Source organism: Herpailurus yagouaroundi, unplaced genomic scaffold (assembly GCF_014898765.1).
Source record: "Herpailurus yagouaroundi ecotype Mexico unplaced genomic scaffold, PumYag 183, whole genome shotgun sequence".
NCBI lineage: Eukaryota > Metazoa > Chordata > Mammalia > Carnivora > Felidae > Herpailurus > Herpailurus yagouaroundi.
The window spans coordinates 18,899,792-18,918,106 of NW_024412414.1; the positions used below are offsets into that span (position 1 = coordinate 18,899,792).

An 18,315-nucleotide genomic window follows, 5' to 3' on the forward strand; every position below is an offset into this window, starting at 1 on the left:
TTTTTTAGTTCTTAATAAAGAGTTTGACAGTCACACTCTTACATTTATCTTTATGAAATGTTTTCTTGACATTATCCTGGATTTGATCTCTAACTGGAAAACATTTCCTAATTTGAGAATCTTAGAAAGTCTGAGATAAGAAACAGTTTTACTCTTTTACTTGGCAAAGCCTGGCTCTTTTATGTTTGCTCTAAATTTCACTTGAAAACTGAACAAGTTCACGAGGTACCTTTCCTCTTTTCTGCATCCCCAAGGTAACACGGTTGACAAACTTTCCACCACTATACCACTAACAAGACTTCTTGACCATTCAGCTTCCCTCATGTTCTTTTAAGACCTCACCGATAGCCTCTCTGAGGGCCTGACTTCTGTTACCCATATACCCTTCTCAAGTTTCTCCAAGAGACTCACCAGGTCTCCACTAAGAATATCTTCATGGCCCTTCCAATTCCATCTTCTACTTAGTCCCAAAAGTCACTTCATCTTGGGCTGTTAGCTGGGACACCAACACATGGCTCTTCTAGGTGTCTTGGCCATCCTCAAAACATGTTTCTTGGATTCCAAAGCAAGAGTCTCGAGAAAGAGTAAGGCACAGCAGCAGCCATATAACCTTCTACCAACTAGCCTCGGAAATCACCCAGTGTCATCTCTGCCATATTCTATTGGTTGAATTACAAAACTCCACCCAGTTTAAATGTGAGAGAAAAAGACCTCACCTCCTGATGGAACAGCATCTGCATCATATTGTAAAAAATAGCATGTACAGTAGAATGCATCGATATGGCCGTGATGGAAATACAATCTGCTAAAGCAAGCTTGGAAATCTGTTTGATTAGGAATAATTTTACATCTACAGACTATAGTTTATATTTTTAAGTTTATTTGGTTATCTTGAGAGTGCACAAGTTTTGGGGGGGGGGGGCGGGAGGGCAGGGGAGAGGGAGAGAGAGAGAATCCCAGGCAGGCTCTACAGTGTAAGCACAGAGCCAGATATGGGGCTCAAACTCATGAACCATGAGCTCATGACTTGAGCTAAAGTCAGACACTTAACCGAATGAGCCACCCAGGCACGTCTACAGACTGTAGTTTATAAGTAGTCCCCAAATCACTGAATCACTGGCTGGATAGAGGACGTGAGTCTGACCAATGTCCAGATCATCCAGAATAAGATTCTATTCCTTCATATGCTTCAGTATTGTTATTTATAAAAGAAATTATTATTGTTTATAAAAGAGATTTCTTAAGTAGATGATCTCTTAAATTTTTCCATGTGAAATATTCTCTAACTCATCTATTTTAAAAGATGCACAAATATTTTCCATCAGCTGCTATCTGTGTAATCTCTGTTACATAGCTTTGCTTAAACATCAGTGTTCTCATCTGTGAAATGGGTATAACAGTGTTTACCTCTTAAAGTAATTATAAGAATGAGGGGTGCCCGGCGGGCTCTGGCTTTGGCTCAGGTCATGATCTCATGGTTCATGAGTTCGAGCCCTGCGTCAGGCTCTATGCTGACAACTGAGAGCCTGGGGCCTGCTTCAGATTCTGGGACTCCCTATCTCTCTGCCCCCTCCCCACTCATGCTCTGTCTCTCTGTCTCTCTCTCTCTCAAAAATAAATAAACATTAAAAAAATTGTAAATGATAAAATAAAAAAGTAATTGCCAGAATGAAAAGATATATGTAGAAATGCTTAAAACAAAACCTGAAATATAGTGAGTACTCAATAAATATTGCCTATTTTTCAATAGAGTGTTCCATCACATTTTGAAAACCATGCTAGTTTGACCATTTGGGAAGCATGTAATCCCCCCAAAAGGCTACTTTTATTAAAATATTAACCAAGATATGTAGAACTCCAACCTCAAATAAGTATGAGTAGAAATTATTCTTTTCTGTTATTTTTAATAGAAAATATTTATTGGTACCAGGCCTGGTGTTAAAGATTTACATGCATTTGATGCTTACATAAACCTTATAAGGTAGTTTTTGGAATTGAAAATTACTACCCTTACCTACACTGCGAAATACTACTATTTAGTAATATTTCAAAGTAATTGCTATAAATTCTCTCTATTTTTAATAGTTTTCCCTTGCCTGAACTATTAGATATACCAGGCAAAATGTTTAAGAGATGCTGAGGGTTATTAATAGACATCATTAGTAATAAACCATAAAGTTAATTTCATGCCCCAAATGCCTCTTATCTTGCTCCCGATTGAAAAGAATTCCTTTGTCTGACCCTGTCAGTCTCACGTCACCCCCAAACCACAGCTAAGAATTGATTCCCATTCTTAAAGAGGCGGACAATCTGCAAACTATAGGGCTCTTAAATACAGAGAGTAAACTGGGGGTTGACAGAGGCGAGTGGTTGGAGGAATGGGCTAAATGGGCGGTGGGCATTAAGGAGGACACTTGTTGGGATGAACACTGGGTGTCAAATAAGTGATGAATCACTAAATTCTACTCCTGAAACCAATACTACACTATATGATAACTAACTTGAATTTAAATTTTAAACAATTGAAAAAACAATTAAACTGATTCCTTTCCCCAGGAGTTTTCAGGGCTAATATTTGAGAAAACTCTGGAAGGGTCTGTGAAGCATTTTCCATACAGATTTAACCTTGACTTCCTTTTTTTTTTTTTTTTTTTTTTTTGTTCCTGCTGGACCAGTATTCATTGGAATACAATTCAGAGACTGGTTAGATGAGCTTATCAGAATTTTACACAATGTTGTCGGCCAATCAGATGTAGAAACTGTCGTTTTGACTTGGAAAGGGCATAAGAAAAACTGGGGTAGGCAATCTCAGATGGGCGGCAGAGTGAAGCACTCCAGATGTCAGCATTGAGTAGGAAGACAAGAATGCCTGCAAACCGGGAACAGGAAGAGAGAAATCCCCCCAAAAAAGTTTATCTCACTTCACACTATTTTCGTTGAGCCTACAAATTTCTGCAGGCCATTTGATTCATTCAAGATGTGAACTCTAAGGTGCCTGATCCAGGGACTTCCTCCAAGGCCGTCCTCACTAATCTCTGTGCTCCAGAGTATAAACGGTTGTAAATAAAATGTGGGGCATACACTAACTCAAGGATGGCAAATAGGTTTCATACCACTTTGCCAAAGCTGATCAATCAGAGTAGTGTCCAAACTTTTTGTTAATATTTTTAAAATTTTTTTAAATGTTTTTATTTTTATTTTTGAAAGAGAGAGAGAAAGAGAGAGAGCAAGCAAGCAGGGGAGGGGCAGAGAGAGAGCGAGACACAGAATCCGAAGCAGGCTCCAGGCTCCGAGCTGTCAGCACAGAGCCTGACGTGGGGCTCAAACCCACAAACCATGAGATCATGACCTACGCCAAAGTCAGATGCTTAACCAATTGAGCCACCCAGGCACCCCTGTTAATATATTTTTTTTTACTTGTGAAAACTTCTATATCCTTTGTGACATGTAGGGAAATGGAGCCGTGGTAAACCACCCAGGTCTGCTACTTGGAGAAAGTAGCAACATATGGCCTTCTTACCTGCCATCCTACACTAGGGGTTCCTTAAGTTCTGACAGTTTATGATGCCAAGCCTAAAAAACCCACGGACCACTTTTCTCTGCATGCTGTCCTACATCATCCCTAGAAAGAGGAACATAGTGAGAGGAGTCTGAACATTAAAAATAATAATAGTGATAATAAAGCTTTGGCTCTACACATTTTATTCTTCCTTTTGGAATAAAAATAAATAACATATTTTATTTGTGATGTTTTGAATTAGATAACACCTTCTCATAGACATAAAAGCTCACAGTCTTAAGTTGGAATTGCTTTTGTCATTATTGAAAGCATTTATTCACACAAGTATAATATACGCCATCCATCTTTGACATTTCAAAATACCCCACTTAATTTTACTTGATTAAAGTGTAATTTTTTTAGCCTTGCTCAGCTTTTCACAACTGATCCTGTCACATAAGGCAGTGAGTCCAAAGAAGAGAGAAATTTTTCAAGAGTTTTAAAATAAAAAAAAATTATATGAACCTTCCTTTTGATAGATAGTTTTTCCGGGTAAAATGCACTTAATGATATGTCTACTACACTTGCTTTTAGGCAAATTTCATAGAGAAGTGGACCCTCAAGTTTGGCAGGGACAGTGTTTTAACAGCCTCATCATGAAGAATGCTTGCATGTCAGATAAAAATATTCTCCACTAACATTAGAAGATTCGGACATTTTTCTTTTATATGTGGTATTCCCCAACACCTACCGGATGAGCTTTGTAAAAATACATATTGCTTCCCCAAATGGTGAAAATGTGTGTTTAGTCACACTACTAACTTACAGGTTTATTCATTAGTTCATTCAGTACATATTTATAGAATATCTACTTTAGCCAAACACTTGGATAGATAATTGAAGAGAAATACATTCGTTTTAAAAAAAAAAAAAAAGAAAGAAATACATTCATTGATTTCAGTCACTCATTCAACAAACCTTCATGAGCTAGGCTTTCTGCTAGAGCTGCAGTGGTGAATAAGACATGGGGAAACCGGCAATCAAACCATTATAATGATTAATCCCAAAGACGAGAGAAAGTACAAAAAAAGCACAGCCAAGAGTCTGGGACTTGGCTAGGTCGTTCCATTAGTTGGGAAATCAGCCTCTGGGGCATATCTAAGAAGTTTGGGAACCAAAAGAGAGAGCATTCATCACAACTCAAAACCCCATTTGGAATGCCCCCAGAGAGGTGAGATAAATATTAAAAAAAAAAAAAAGAAAAAAAAATATTGGGGGAAAAAAACCTCAGGAATTAATAAGGGTAGAGAAATTGGGCAGAGGATTCACAAACTAAAGTGCTGAAATTCATGGCAGTACATTCAAAGGTCTAGTACACTAGAAGATCTTTTTAAATTTATTTTGCAAAATAATTTGATTTGGAGTTATTGATTCTAAAGTCATGATTTTTTTTTTAAATTTAAGTTTATTTATTTATTTTGAGAGAGAGAGAAAACTTGAGTCCTGGAAGGGCAGAGAGCGAGGGAGAGAGAGAGAATCCCAAGTAGGCTCCACACTGTCAGCACGGTGTCCAACAAAGGGCTTGAAACCAAGAATCATAAGATCATAACCTGAGCCGAAGCCAGATGTTTAACCAACTGAGCCACCCAGGTGCCCCTAAAGTCATGATTTTTAAAGGACAACAATTTAAAGAATACATGCTTGAAACAGATACATAGCTCTGTTGCCAGAACTTTTAATCTTCAAAAAAATCTATGCCATTTTTTTCCTGCTGTTTTTCTGCTTACATGTAGTGCTACTTTAAATTATTACTGTTGTTTAAGTATTTGTAATATGATTATATCTTTGTTGATTAAACATACCCATGTCTTTTATATTCTTAATGATTGAGAATTAATAGAAAAGGGGCAAGATCTAAGAAGAACATCACATTCTTGATTGAACAGGTGAAAAGTAAAATCTTCAATTGCTAAGACTTCTTTTTTTAAGTTTATTTATTTATTTTGAGAGAGAGAGAGAGAGAGCCCACACGTGCCCACACATGCATGCACTCACACATGAGCAGGGGAGGGGCAGAGACAGAGAATCCCAAGCAGGCTGGCAGAGCCTGAAGCGGGGCGAACCCATGCGCCACAAGATCATGACCCAAGCTGAAGTCAAGAGTCCTATGCTCAACCGACTGAGCCCCCCAGGGCGCCCCTGAGACTTTTTACTTCTTAATGAATGCAGGGTAAATGGCCCAAAGAAGCAACTATGATAGGATACACTTTTGGAACTCAACAGGTACCAGTGAAATTCCAGATCTATGGAGACCCTGGGCAATGACGTGATCCCTCAGAGTCTTTCATGAGATTCATGCCATGTGTTTGGAAAGTGCCAAGGGCTTTACACGCATAATTGTTCTTCCAAAAAATAAATATATAAATAAAACCCGCTGTGAATGTGGGACCATTAGAATCCCCACTTCAGAGAAGAGGACAAGCTTAGAGGGGGTAAGCCACATAGGTTGACCCCAATCATCAGCTGACCCCAAGCAGCCTGCCTCCTTCCAACTCACTATCCTGCCTCTCTCTTGCCTGCCTACCATGGTACCAGAAACACAGCATGGTACCAGGAGCACTCTGGAGATGTGGGGCTGTTTTCTTTGCTTGCTGTGCACATTTCTTTTGCTTTGCCTAGCCTGGTTTAAGGCTTCCAGGGCCCCTAAGAACTCTGACATGTATCAAATTTTGAAAAGCTGACATATATCATATTTTAAAACCACACTCAACTATAAAGTAAGTCTAAGAATGTTGAGCAAAGTTATTTTTCTCAAGATGACTATGCAGATGCTTTGTTCAAAGATCGAATGTAAAAATTTTTTTTAATAAATGTTTATTGCTCTAGCGTCACTTGGTCCACTAAAAACATACATATGGCATCACCCAGTGTTGGTCTATTTCAACTTAATTCACTGGAGGTGGGGGCAGGGGTGTGGAGGAGAGGCAGCAGTACTTTCTAGATATTTTCCCTACTCAGGGATAATGGGAGGAAGAGAAAGGAAACTGCCTTCTACCTGATCTCTGCATACGCTTATCACTAGAATTCTGCAAGAGTCAGGGTAAGAGGTGACTTTCCTGGGGTTTGAATATCCTGATACCAATCCACGGTTAGCCACCTTAGTCAAAAAGATCTTGGAGTCCCACCCCCCAGGACATTTGCTTAGCAAGGAAGCAAGGCTAAATTCAGTTTGTGTGTGTGTGTGTGTACGTGTGTGTGTGTGTGTGTGTGTGTGTGTGTGTGTGTGTGTGGGTAGGAATCCCTGCTGGCAGAGACCCAAGCGATGGTCCCAGCGTTGTGTGCACATAAGCAGGTGGCTACTGTCATTAAGATATGCCAAGAAGAAGAAACCAAGCTTTTGCAATAAACCAAATATAAAACACTGTGTCCAGCTCTTGGGCTCGGTTGTCTTGGGAAAATGCAAATTCCCCGCGGCAGATTAGCTCTCACTGATCTGGAGACTCTCAGTGCATTGCCTGACCAACTCGCCTTCTAAAACGCTGGTTCTTAAATGCCAGAGATTCCTGGGCTCCATCATGAACTCCTCACCTTGTTCTGAAGCTTCCATAAGAGATGTCTTTTGTGACAAGTGTGGGGAAAATGTAGCAAGAGTTAAAAGTGAATCTCTTACCTCTTTGAACTGTTTTCTTCGTACTTCGTGTACACAGATACACTTTTGATGTGTTAACTAGAAAATCTGACTAGAAAAGAACAAAGCAGCTGTCAGTGGAAGGAAGATTCTGACAAAAAAACCACACAGCCCTTTATTGAGGAACTGTCAAGCCCATCCTACAGTTCTGGGGCTGTCTGTGGTATTTATCAAAGACCTAGATCTGATGCAGGAAATTAAAAATAATAATAATAATAATAAATCTGTCCACTGGACACTTCTGAAAGGGATCTAAAATTATATTACATTTAAAATAACGAAAATGGATATTTTAATAATTCTCATACAAGGTTGTTTGTACTCACTGCATATACATTTGTGTATGTGTGTGCGTGCTTTCCTAATCACAAATATACCCATGTATATAAAGAGAATAAAGGGATCCTTGTAGATAAAATGTCTACGTAAAAATCAAAAACATATACATTCTTTCTCACTACGACAGGAATCTTTTAATGCATTTAATGTTTTTCTCAATGTAACTTTCATTTTAATATTATGTATACAATTGAATCCTTTAAATATTTCTGAAATTAGCTTAAACAAGGTCCTTTCAGGCAAATGGATTTCTTTAGTTCATGTTTCTCTGCTGACTCACAATATTTTGCCAAATGTCATTCCCAACTTTAAGGTAATATGCATGCTTCTCTTGACTCCATATTGTCCCATATTGGCTATAAAATGATGTGTTCTATGTGTTATTTGGGCTCATTCCGAACTGTTATACTGCACAGAATATAGTAACCTTTTTCTAAGCAAACACATTGTATGTAACAGCATGGGGTTCTTTGGGGGTGTTTTGCTTGTTTGTTTACTTGTTTACATAATCCCAATAGCTTGAATATGAGGAAAAAAGAAATCTGTTAAAGATGGCACAGAAAAAAAGTGCTAAACATAACTGGAAATAGTTCATAGATTCAAATGAATGTATTTCCTTGTATTTTTAGGTCATGGTGCTGATTATGAGATACAAGACTTGGGGGCACCTGGGTGGCTCAGTTGGTTAAGCTTCTAACTCTTGATTTCAGCTCAGGTTATGCTCTCAGGGTTGTGATATTAAGCCCCACACCAGGCTCCACCCTGAGCGTGGAGCCTGCTTAAGATTCTCTTTCTTTCCCTCTGCCTTTCTCTCTCTCTCTCTCTCTCTCTCTCTCTCTCTCTCTCTCTGTCTCAAAACAAATAAGCAGACAAACAAAAGATAGAAGGTTTGGGGCTTCAAATCTTAGCTATATCACTCAAGGTAGTTGTATTACCTTAGGCAAGTTACTTAACTTCCCTGAGCCTGTTTCTTTGTGAAACAGGGAAGTGTCTACCTCACAAGCATTGCTCAGATGAGCAATAAAAGCCGGGTTCGATAGGTAAGTAAGTTTGGAAAGTGCTGCGCTGAGCCATTCATTCTACACTGAACAATGTAGAACAGATTGCAGAACAGAATGGAGAGCTTCTCAGAGCCTTTCATACACTGACATAACTTTTTAATCACAAATATAACTCAATATTTAGAATTCTCCAGAATTATTTGACCTGGAAGCTTTTTATGAGTATTTCTGGAGATTAGTGTTTCTCAGAAGAGAGTTATAAAGGGTGGTGGGAAGGCTTCTAAGGGGCACCTTAATTCAACAGAAACCCTTTTACAACGTGCTTGGGCTTTTACGCATAAAGACCACGTGACAAGAACTTGTCACTGTTGCCTTAGTTGCAAAGTGACTTTTGTGGCCTAAGTTGACAAGGGTAGTTTCCTGTGTCCATTGAGAAAGAAACTGTCTGTAGGACAAATTATTAAGGAAATAAATTACCAGGGATTTTATTTTAATTAAGAATTTGAATTTCCCTTACTTTTTAAAAGTTTATTTATTTTGAGAGAGAGAGAAGGAGAGAGAGCATGAGCAGGGGAGGGGCAGAGAGAGAGAGGGGAGAGAATCCCAGGTAGGCTTCGTCCTGTCAACGCCGAGCCTGACACAGGGTTGAACCCACAAACCGCAAGATCATGACCTTTGCTGAAATCAAGAGTCAACCGCTCAACTGACTGGGCCACCCAGGTGCCCTGTGAAATTCCCTTCTAAGTGGTTTATATGTATTTATGTATCTAAACATTTATCAGGTTACAGAGTGAACCAAGCAAGTATCTAAATTTAAATTTTTTTTAACGTTTATTTATTTTTGAGACAGAGAGAGACAGAGCATGAACGGGGGAGGGCCAGAGAGAAGGAGACACAGAATCTGAAACAGGCTCCAGGCTCTGAGCCCTCAGCACAGAGCCCGACGCGGGGCTCGAACTCACGGACCACGAGATCATGACCTGAGCCGAAGTCGGCCGCTTCACCGACTGAGCCACCCAGGCGCCCCCAAGTGTCTAAATTTAGATAAGGACAAGCACTGGTGGGAGTTTGATGGTCAGTGGGATGAGTTTTACAGGATTTCCATCCAAAACTAGTGGGTGGGTGGGGGGGAGCTGGGGTGTACCATGAGTCTGTGATCTCTTGTTTATTTTCAAAATACTGTACTGAACAAGGGCTTTCTCAGTCTCTCTAATTTAATGTTTCAATCAATTGAAGACAGGAAGAATTGGTGATTAATTTCTCTCCCTTTTGAAAATTCTGTCCTCTGAAAATTCCAACATTATCAAAGGATCTGATAAATAATACTAAGTTCATGGGCATTTCAAACAGACAAGACACTTACCTATTTTAAACCATTATGAATGTCATATTTCCATTCAAACTTGGGAAGATCATATTTTCAGCTACCAACCAACTATGGAAAAAATCTTTCAGGCAACAATAACCTCTTAATTGAAGATTTCTCTTAAAATTATTTTTATAGAATAATGTGGGTGTTATCCTCCTGAAAAACAAAATTACTTTTAATGAAGCAGTTCAAAATCAGGGCAGGGAAAGAGCAAAGAGTTTCCTTGAGGTTCTGGTGACAGTTTACATAAAAAGATGTTTTATTTTCTCTTTGCAGGGTGTACACCATCATTTTGTCTTATTATTCTTGACATTCAGTTCATCATATTAGCATCTTTGTGGGAAACAAGAAAGCAATTAAGGGTTTTGCTCTTTATTCTTCGGGAGACAGAGATTTTGCTTTTCCTCAAAATTCTTAATGATGAGGCAGACCTGGTCAAACACCAAATGCACAGATTTTCAAATGCAATAAAGATAGAGCTTTAATAATTTTCAATTACAGTTTTTCTGCAATAATGTTAGCGGATCTCATCTAAAAAGTAAATTATTCATTGAATAGGGAAATGGGAAAGCTTTGGGATTGTGTGACTCTCCCATTTAAAGTTTCACTAAGATTCTCCTTGATAAGCTTCTTTTTAAAGATTACATATTTTATACTTTGTTTTTATCTCTTTTCTTCATTCAGGATGCTGTTTCTACTTTTTAATATACTTTTCTAACAAAACACGGTAGTTATAGACTGGCCATTCAGAGAGATCTATTCAGAATAAGTATTCATTCATTTGCTGCCAGAAATCCTGATAATATGATATTTTTTATTTCGTTTTAAGAATACATTTTTCATTTTCAGCAAATGAAACTTATAACCAAATTTAAAAAAAAACCTGTCATTGGTTTTCATTAGAAAATTGGCAGGAAAAATTCTTGCATGTTGTCTTTACATTAGCAAAGCTTGCCTTTCCCGTAAATAAATAGATCATTTATTGGAACGTGCATGGGATGTAGCAAAACTATAGAATCTGAGAAAATATTTTAAGTCAAAATAAAATATGACAGGGGCGCCTGGGTGGCTCAGTCAGTTGAGTGTCCAACTTCGGCTTAGGTCATGATCTCACAGTTCAGGGGTTCAAGCCCCGCATGGGACTCTGTGCTGATGGCCCAGAGTCTGGAGCTGGCTTCGAATTCTGTGACTGCCTCTCTCTCTGTCCCTCTCCTGCTCACACGCTATCTCTCTCCCTCTTTCTCTCAAAAATAAACATTAAAAAATTTTTACATAAAAAAATAAAATAAAATATGACAAAATTAAAAAAGGGCAATGCAGACAACTTTCTTTAAGAACAAGAAGCCTCGCCCCACTCATGGAACTTAACACCAAGTTATTCACCTAGCCATTTTCTCGATTCCCTGTGTATTCATTTCCAGTATTTGTGTTCTGATAAATTAGAGTTTTTATCATCTGCCTCCTCACTCTCCTTTCTCTTGCCATGGAGTTAGTTACTTTGGTTAATCTCTCTATGTTAACATTGAAGAGGGTGTCACGAATTTAACTTCCTAATGAGATTTGTGCAAAACTCCTGCAGTGGATCCCGTGACGGGAAGACTTCGCATTCAGAATTCTAGAACATGTTTCAAACTTCCTAAGACGTATGGGAAGCATTCCTGAATTCAATAATACATGAACCTAAACTTCTAATACGCTGAATATCACCAGTTTATCGTACAAACCCAAGCCAACATGTTTGACAAGACAATGCTGTGGGAAATTAGAAGGCGCATGTCCAATTTAGTGGTTTCAGCTGAATGTTATTTTAAGTTGGTGCTTTGTCTCAAATCTTGTTTAAGGAGCGCATTTGTTTATCCACTTCAGTGAGAAACTACGTTAGGGTGAGATTAAGTGACTTACTTCCAGTGCCTCCAGACATCCCTTATAACTGCCTCCATCTACTATTTTCACTCATTCCCTTTTATAAAGTGCTTTGGGTTCATTACGATGGCAAATACTTTAATGACAAAATGAAAGAAATGGAATCCACTTTTTTGCTTTAATCAGCATCCCTCAGCACTCCCTCTCTAGACAGGATACAGATGCTTGAAGTTCACAAGCTTAATTTAATTTACATACTTAACATATATTTAAGTATGTATTAATACATGAATATCAGAGAAATTATCTTTCTCATGAAATTATTCATGAAGAATCTTTGTAGCATTAACTTTTATTTTATAACTCTTCTTTCAAAAGCTCTTTACTGAGAATATTTGTGTAGACCTAACACAGCAATTACATGCATGGCCCTTAGGGTCCAAGAGACATGAATTTGGATTCTGTCTTGACCAATTACCAGTGAGATTTAACTTACCATATCTAGACTTTTGTTTACTTTTTTATTTTGAAAATGGAGATAATAATACTAGCTACCTAATGGGTTATTGAGATGATTAAAGGAGACAAACACATCTGAAGCCCTCACACCAGAACCTGGCATAGAACAAGTACTTAATGAACATGAGCTAATGAATAGTGAATCACTATAATGAATGATCAGAAGTAATAAGGTATTTTCTGGAATCTTGTCAAAGTTTACCTGGACCAATCAAAATAATGGCCTGATGTCAGTTTGGTCTCTTTCAAATTCAGGGCTATATATTTGATTCCATAATTTTCTACATGATGTGTATGGTCTTGTTCTCTACTACTTTCTCTCTGCCTCTCTCTAGGGAAATACTGTCACAAATTTCTCTGATATGACAAGATTATTATTAGTGAGTCTAAAAAATGCTCCACAAAATTATGAACATAAAGGGCCATCAAAAAGATTGGCCAATGCCAATCCTAAAGGAAGTTGTATCTTAAACAGAACTCACATTGTGATTTAAAATCTCCACTGGAATAATTAATATCTTTATATACAGTGATACCTCGAACTCCATATTATGCTTGAATCGCTATGCAATATATTCTATCAGTGAATTCAGTGTTCTTCACCTCTACTAGGCCTCTGTCGAAGATGTTTCCTTAAAATTCTCTTCCCAATGTTCTGATTTCTCAAAAATTCTACTTTTCCCCAAATTCACAGCTTGGTCCAGAGATATGAATGAGCACACAGCAAACAGACGCAGCAAGAAGCACAAAGATATTAGCACTATTTGTGAAACTATATGACCTCTACTCACTTTAGCTCAAATGAATCTCTTAACAAATACGGTGAATAGGAAAGTTACCCAAACAGACCTTTAATTCATGCGTTTTAATGCCCATTTGCATAAAAAATTTATGTGTGACTTCTACCCCTTTTATTTTTATTTTCCTCTATTTACAACAAGGTTTTGTTGGAGAAAAAAAATTGCCCAATATTTTCTACCTGAGGCCAAAAGGAACATTAGCAAAGAATGCAGGAACCAGATGTCTTATCAATTCCTCCTGAGAGCCCATTAAGGCAAGAAACACAGGGTAATGTACTTGGTGTAATGCTTAACAAAATGTAAAGGCAGGTTCAGTTTTAAATATTCTTATTACAAACACACACACGCAGACCAGCACCCACCAGAGATTTAGGCTCCGAGGGTTTAGGGGCTACTCAAGGTTCAACCTCCCTTCCCACGTGTTTCTCTGGTGAGCACGAAACAGAGATGGATGAATCAGCACCTCCAATTTGATCTATTTGTCAATTCCAGCCTCATCGGGGAGCCCTGTTGTCTTAGTCAGCTCAGGCTGCTGTGACAAAATACCGCACCGAGTGGCTTGAACAACAGACACTTATTTCTCACAGTTCTGGAACCTCTAAGTCCAAGATTCCTGGTGAGGAGCCTCTTCCTGGCTTGCCAATGGCCGCCTTCCCACTATGTATATGCTCCCAAGGCAAAGAAAGAGAAAGCTCAGGACACCACGGATACTAATTCCATTCTAGGGGCTCCACCCTCGCCACCTCACCTCAACATAATTCCATTGCAAAGACCTCATCTCCAAATACCATCACATTGGGGATTAGGGCTTCAACCTATGAACTGGGGGGAACGCAAACGTCCAGCCCCTAACACCTGTTTCAGGGTACCAGGGTGCCATATCTGACTTTCAAAATCCTAGCAGGAGAAAAACGTGTGCACGTCACTTTTTATTTATGAGTGTGCTACATCGGATCCCTGAAGGCCAGCTCTCCCTTCGTTATTTGAATCAGCGGTGAAGTAAACTATAAATATAGATGTGTTCAGATAAACATGCACTGAGATTTGATGGTCCACATTTTCAAAAGCCACCTAACTTTGCCTCACTATATATGTTGAGTTTATATCATTGTAAACTGGGTTTGTGTGCAGTTACATGAACATAACCCAGCCTATTATTTGCTCTGGCTTTTAAGAACTATGGGCGTGAACAAAACATCAACAGCCTGACACGATGGAAAAACTGATTTAGGAAAAAGAAGAGGTTGGTGTCATAGCATTATCACAGCCAAGTAATGCTTTCATGCCTTTTAAATTTCTATTTTACCATTAATTATGGTGTGGTAAAACTTCATAATCAAAATAAATATACCATATGCTCTCATATGTGTCCATTTTGTTCTAAAAGGGGACATGTATGTCCTTTCCTATGGTTTATTCACAGCCATCTGTGAAAACTAATCCTGTGGCAAACACGGATGAGCAGGTCTTCAATTTGATGTTATAAAGCATTAAAATACTTGGAATCCTATGTCCAGCCATGTTCAATTGCTGTTCCTTCTTGTTCACAGAAGGCACTCAATACTCCAGAATACATGCACGCGAGTTTTGGCATCTATCATGAGAAAGGAGTTTTAGTGACTTCATTAGGGCTCTCAAGAGATGAAAAAGAAACCAAGTCTGCTATAATAGCAGGTGTCTTTATATTAAAGGTCTGTCTTTTGAAAGAGTATCAAAATGAATTTTTTTTAAACCAATGTAAATATCAGACAGCCAAGTGGCAAATTTATTCATTTCTATTAACTGTGGTTATTAAAATATTTGGATTTATTTCTGCCACTTTATTTTACAAAGAGAAACCTACTGGCCATGTGTTTCCTTTGCCTGTCTCACGCCCTTCCCCACAAAAACAACAAATCTTTTTAAACTTACATTTTTACCACACTTTCTTAGCAATGGATGGAAACATTTTAGATGCACCCACGGGCACTTGAATTTACGTTGTTCAACACGATATTGCAACTCCCTCGTTTATGTTTTTTCTTTTTTTGTTTTTGTTTTTGTTTTTTTACCCTCTGCCATATTAGTTGTTTCCCTCATATCAATATCCTTTCAGGTTAGCTCACATAATTTCCAACATCTTGGAACCACATTGCTTCTTCTGTCCCACTCTATACCTCCTGGACTTCCATTTCCCTCTTCCTAAAGCCAATCCTTTGGTGATTATCTTAGCAAACCTCTATTAGAAAACATGCTCCTAAACACTAGATTAGCTGGGTCCCTAAATGTAAGGTGATACTTATTTCTGTCTATATGTTGCAGATTTTTATGGTCTTTTGACACCTGCTACTACTTATGAGAATTCTATTCAGTGGAATTACTGCTCCTTTGGAGGAAATCTATCTTTTCTCTCTAGATGTTTCTAAGGTTTTTGCTTTTTCTTTGGTGTTCTACGATTTATTTACAGGGTTTCCAGAGGGTCATTTTGTTTGTTTACCCTGCTTGGGATTCGATGTAGCTCTTCAATCTGAAAAGCTGTATCTTTAATCAGTATGTAAAATTTGCAACAAAAATAAAGTTTTTCTCCAAATTCACTCTATTCTTTCCTTTCAGAAAATCCAGCAAATTTCTTGGGTCTTGTTATTCTATCCTGCATGTTACTCCTTTATTTTCCAATTTTTTGTCCTTCAAGACAGTAACTGGTATTCTTTCTTTAGAAAAATCTCTCTCTCTCTCTCTCCCCCCATCTGTCTCTCCTTCCCTCCCTCTCACCTTCCCCCACATATCTAATCTGCTTTTGACTTATTCACTGAGGTTTAATTCTATGTCCATATTTTTTATTTCATATTTTTATTTAATTCCCGATTTTGAAATCAAAATAGCCTGTTCTTTCTTTTTAACAAAATTTTTAATGCTTATTTATTTTTGAGAGACAGAGCACGAGCGATAGAGGGGCAAAGAGAGAGGGAGAAAAGAATCCAAAGCAGGCTTCAGGCTCCACACTGTCAGCATGGAGCCTGACATGGGGCTTGAAGTCAAGAACCGTGAGATCATGACCTGGGCCAAAGTTGGATGCTTAACCAACTGAGTCACCCAGGCACCCCATCAAAATTGCCTGTTATTTCATTGATTCCTTTCCTCCTCATTCATGAAATCTTTAACCAGTGGAAACCTACTTAAATAATACCATTAAAAATTTTTTTAATGTTTATCTATTTTTGAGATAGAGAGAGAGCATAAATGGGGCGGGGGGGGCCAGAGAGAGGGAGACACAGAATCTGAAGCAGGCTCCAGGCTCCGACCTGTCAGTACAGAGCCTGACGCGGGTCTTGAACTCATGGACCGCGAGATCATGATCTGAACCAAAGTGGGATGCTTAACTGACTGAGCCAACCAGGTGCCCCAAATAATACCATTTTAAATGTTAAGGTCATTTCAGAATCAATCCTCTTATTTGTAAAGTCAGCTGATTCTCCCTGATAATGGATCATTTCCTCATGTGATTTTTAATTTTTAATTGTGAAAACAACTTGAGCTGAGAGGGTTTTTCTATAGAAGTTCTATGTACCATGAGTGGCGGAGACAATTCAAGAATGCTTCGTATTTGATCCAAGAAGTGGTCTAAGCTGTGTGTTAAGCTCCCACCTCAGGGTTAAGAGTTCAGCCTCTTGTCTTTAAAGATCTGTTATTTTGCTAACCACTATGGACATGATTTCCTCTATTTATAAGTCCATGATACCGGGATATTTCCCTTTCTTTCTTTTTAACGCAGCTATTAAGTGTTTCAAAAAAGTATTTGTATCGTGTATTCTACCTAGCCTATCCATGTGTTCTCACTCATTGCCTCTGTTCTTTGCATTACAAAAGCTAGAAGCACCACCCCCCCCCCCACACACACACCATATCATTATGTAAAGGTCTAAGATCAATACAGCACACTATTCTTGGGAGAATAATCATTTACCAAAGGAGTTAAACCAAGGGACATTATTTTGATTAAATGAGGAGCAGAGTCCTTCAGGAAAACCAGGATCATTGTGAGCAAATGTCATCAAAGAACAGTTGTTTATTAATTTCTTATATCCTGGGAGTGGTATCCTGCCACACCCAGGAGCTTTTCTCTCAACTGTCTGGGTGGATGGTATTTCTTCAGGTGCTTGCCCAGCTCAAAAAAGTGTCCTCTTTCTCTGGGAACTTCTTTTCTTTCTTTTTTTTTTAATTTGTATTTTATTTTAGAGAGAGTGTGTGTGCAAGTGGGGAAGAGGAGCAGAGGGAGAGAGAGAGAGAGAGAGAGAGAGAGAGAGAGAGAGAGAGAGAGAATTTCAAGCAGAATCCACATCCAGTGTAGACCCCAACACGGGCCTTGATCCTACAATGGTGGGATCATGACCTGAGCCAAAACCAAGAGTCAGATACTCAACCAACTGAGCCACCCAGGAGTCCCTGGGAAACTGCTTTTTACTACCTCTTTCTCATCTCCACAAGGCTTGGTCCTCAATAGCCATAACTTAATGACCCAATGGGCAATATGATTCTCTCTTCAAAGAGTTTAGAATTGAGACTGAGAGAAGCTGGGTTAGTCTTTTCATGTGACTGAACCTAAAATAACTAAACCTGGGAGGTGTAATGTGGCCATATTTTACACCATGAAGATAGAAAAATATAGTCATTCTGCAAGAGAAGGTAGAATGAAAAAGAGAATTCCTATTTCTGATTGTAGTTTTCTCCTGAGGACTAGCCGTATTCTATACTTGATTTCCATGATGCACCCTTGTATCTTTATAATAAATCACTCATCTTCACTTAAATTAGATCAAATTGGCTGCTATGTCTTTTTTAATTTTTTTCAATGTTTATTTATTTTTGAGACAGAGGGAGACAGAGTGCCAGAGAGGGAGAGAGGGAGACACAGAATCTGAGGCAGGCTCCAGGCTCTGAGCTGTCAGCATAGAGCCCGACACGGGGCTCGAACCCACGAAACGTGAGATCGTCACCTGAGCCGAAGTCGGACGCTCAACCAACTGAGCCACCCAGGCGCCCTGGCTGCTATATCTTAAAACCAGTAGAGTCCTAAGATATAATTCCAGGGGACACAAGAGCATGTGGCAAATAGCAAAGGAAATACACTAGCCTCTAGTACAGCAAACATTGGCCCGACATTAACAAAGTGAGAAACTATAGCTGGTGCTGGAAAAACAAATATGGAAAAGACAGTTCTAGCCCTTGAGTATCTTATAGAGCAGAATGCAAGACACATA

General features: G+C 38.7%; 1 long non-coding RNA gene across 1 annotated transcript; it reads left to right on the top strand.

Moving 5' to 3' along the window:
• Positions 1 to 1,038: 1,038 nt before the first annotated feature.
• On the top strand, positions 1,039 to 17,497 carry LOC121041397 (uncharacterized). The gene is made up of 3 exons (XR_005795719.1): positions 1,039 to 1,071; positions 1,716 to 1,718; positions 17,325 to 17,497. It is a non-coding gene; the product is annotated as an uncharacterized LOC121041397 (long non-coding RNA).
• The last annotated feature ends 818 nt before the right edge of the window (positions 17,498 to 18,315 follow it).